The following is a 2,995-nucleotide window of genomic DNA, read 5'->3' on the forward strand; positions in this document are numbered from 1 at the left end:
CAAAGTACATTTCAGTAAGAACCAGGCTCCACCCCACGCACAGCTCTTGTTTCGCTTGAAAAAAGAGTAAGACTAAGAAATTCCTTTCAATATTGTTGAACATAAAAACATTATTCATCAAGAAACGGATGAAAGGGTGAAAGAGGTGCACGTTCTCTGAGGGGGTGTATCTACGACATCGTAGCACATGTTGAGAAGACGCGCCAGTAGTGTAGTGGTATCATGCAAGATTCCCATTCTTGCGACCCGGGTTCGATTCCCGGCTGGCGCACGTACCTTTTTGTTTTTTTAACCAGTGCCCCAAAACCAACATTCTGTTTATGTTTGATTTTTAACTGACACTTTATTTTGGGATGTTTTATGCTTTGGTGCTAACACCGATAACAAATATTGGTATGCACCCTGTAAACGCTGCTCTGTAGCCGCTGCCCATCGAGTTGCGGGAAACATAATGTTTAAGGTTTAAAATACTTTAATAAATGTGCTCTAAATTGATGTGGATACTGTCACTGAAGTGCACAATTAGACTTTTAGCGAGAACTTTGCTCTTACGGTTCTTGTGCTTTTAAAGTTCTTTCCCCGTTCGTGTGATTTCAAACTCCTTAATTTGTGAGATTTTTTTTTTCACTTATGATTGTTTTTCATGGAATGTTTGATAGCGTGCTGTTTTAGAGTGGTGTTTCCAATCTGTAACAACGTTTAAAGCACACACTGCAACATTGTTACCATTTGATGTTTTAACCGCCACATAGTGAACGTTTGCATGAAGCCGGGCTCTGGCTGCCAAAGGAAACTCCCTGTTGAGAAAATGAGAAATGTCACAAAGCATGACTGCAATGTCTGGGGTCAGGCTTGTGACACCCCGATTAAAGCTTCCGGTGTGCCCCATGCTCTGTGCATTTGACCCCACGGAGCTGGAACCGGAAGCAAAGAGCAGCGGCTCTTTTCAGCGTCACCAATATATATCTATAAAACCTGATTTAGGTTCTAGAAAAGAAACCTGATCTTAAAGGCGTTCGTCGCCCACAGACACCAGAGGGCGCTGCGCTTTGAATCCGCACGAACAAAAAAACAAAAATAACCTAAAAGTGATGATTTCAGAGAAAAAATAAGCAAACTTTGTATAGTTTCGCAAGTCCAGCAGACAAAGAGTAAGAACGAGGTAATTAAGTGACATTTATGCTTGGAAACGATAAAATCTCTACCAGAAGTGGGGTTCGAACCCACGCGGACACATGTCCATTGGATCTTAAGTCCAACGCCTTAACCACTCGGCCATCCTGGTACACATTTGCAGAATGATATCATTTTGTATAAGAAGTTTGATACTGCCCGATGGATACGATGCAGTATATCGTTTTAATGAATGAAGAGCAGAGAAGAAACATTTCTCACATATGGTGATTTTTTATGGTAAAGCCATGGGGATCGAAATGACGCGACAACAGCCATTTCATAAAACATAGCAGAATTCTATGTCAGGACAGGAGGCTCCGATTATGCTTTTCTCATTTCTTTAATGAAATGCTCAGCAGCCAATAAAGTAACAAAAAACTACATTTCCCATGAACACTAGGGAATAACCATAGAGTGTACAGTATAAAAGGTCACAATGCTAGTCCTTCTTCCTCTCTCTTTGCTGCTCCGCAGCCAGTTAAGTGCCTTTATCTGTATTTGAATGTTTATTGATGTATACATTGCTGAGATATTGAGTTTTCGCTTACTTTGAGCTCAAGCTTTGGCGTTTGTAGTGCGCTGTGTTTGCGCTTCGTTGGGAGCCACGGCTCTGGTTGCTTTCATTGCCGCTTCCGTTCTTGTTTCCCCCGTTTTGGCGGCGTGTTCGGTATAGGAGCGTGTGTTCACCTCCTTGTGTCTGGGCGCCAGTGTGTTGCCTGGGAGCTTTGTGGAGCGGGAGAAGGGGTTACCGGCTCGTGCAGAGAGGGCAAGCGCTCTCGAGACGTGTGTTTCACGGGCAGCGGTGTCGCGCATGTGCGCTGCCTTATTTCCGGCTTCTGCATTCCCTCACAGCGCCGGTTGAGAGAAAGGTCGTTTTTCAACGCCCAAAGCCTGTTGGAATTTAACCCCGTACGACGCTGGAGTTCTGTGAGGGCTTCAGTAGTTACATTGTGGCATAGGCTCTGCCTAGAGTGTGTTTTAGGTTTGGCAGGCTTATCCCCCTCCACGTTTTACTTCGTTTGGAGACAGGTTTGTGCCTGCTCTTTTGGCCTGCTGTGGGGTTCTCACACTCCCCCTGCATTGTGTCTTTGACATTCCATACTTATTGTAGTCATCTTGTGGGCTCTAAATTATACACTTGTGTATCATGGCAGAATATTATGACGCAGATGATGACTACTATTATGGGGATGAGGATGATGGTTCATTGGAACATAATTTAGTGGAGGAATTGGACAAAGGTGTCCAGCAGTCTGTCAATGAGGCGCTCATACGTGCCATTAATCCTCTCAAGCGTCATTTAAACAAGTATGCGCAACAACAGGGATGGTTGCCTGCGACTAAAAAATCCACCAAGTCTCCTGTCAATCCCCACAGGTCTGATTTCCAGAAACTGGCTAAAACTTTGGCGGCTGAGGCTTCCAAGTCTTCTGCGCCTCAGGATACCGACGACTCTGATAATGTTCATTCTTCAGCTTCTTCAGAACATTATTATTATTATTATTATTATTAATAGTGTTTTGTTAAGCGCAGACAACCCGGGGGCCTCGTAGCGCTATAACATGATTCTCCCCCGCCCAGAATGCGTGTCTGCAAAGAACATTTTGTTGATGCTCCTGAGTGTCCTCCGGTGTTGAATTTTGAGCCCGCAGATATCCTGCACCGTAATTCCTCCTCGTGGTTGCCTTCGCCTGCAGTCACAGCTTATGTTCAGGCTCACATTCGTCAGCCTTTTGATGCATCTGTTAGAGCTAGACTCCGCTCTGAATGTCTAAGACCTGATCTCGCAGATCATTTGGCGGATACGCCAGAGGTCGAT

The 2,995-nt window shown here is 44.6% G+C and overlaps 2 non-coding genes across 2 annotated transcripts; one reads left to right on the top strand and one right to left on the bottom strand.

Annotated features, from left to right (window-relative positions):
- Positions 1-200: 200 nt before the first annotated feature.
- On the top strand, positions 201-271 carry TRNAG-CCC (transfer RNA glycine (anticodon CCC)). Its single transcript has one exon. It is a non-coding gene; the product is annotated as a tRNA-Gly (tRNA).
- Positions 272-1,202: 931 nt separating this feature from the next.
- On the bottom strand, positions 1,203-1,285 carry TRNAL-UAA (transfer RNA leucine (anticodon UAA)). The gene has a single exon. It is a non-coding gene; the product is annotated as a tRNA-Leu (tRNA).
- Between the last annotated feature and the right edge of the window lie 1,710 nt (positions 1,286-2,995).

The sequence above is a fragment of the Lissotriton helveticus genome, chromosome 1_2, assembly GCF_964261635.1.
Source record: "Lissotriton helveticus chromosome 1_2, aLisHel1.1, whole genome shotgun sequence".
Taxonomy (NCBI): Eukaryota; Metazoa; Chordata; class Amphibia; order Caudata; family Salamandridae; genus Lissotriton; species Lissotriton helveticus.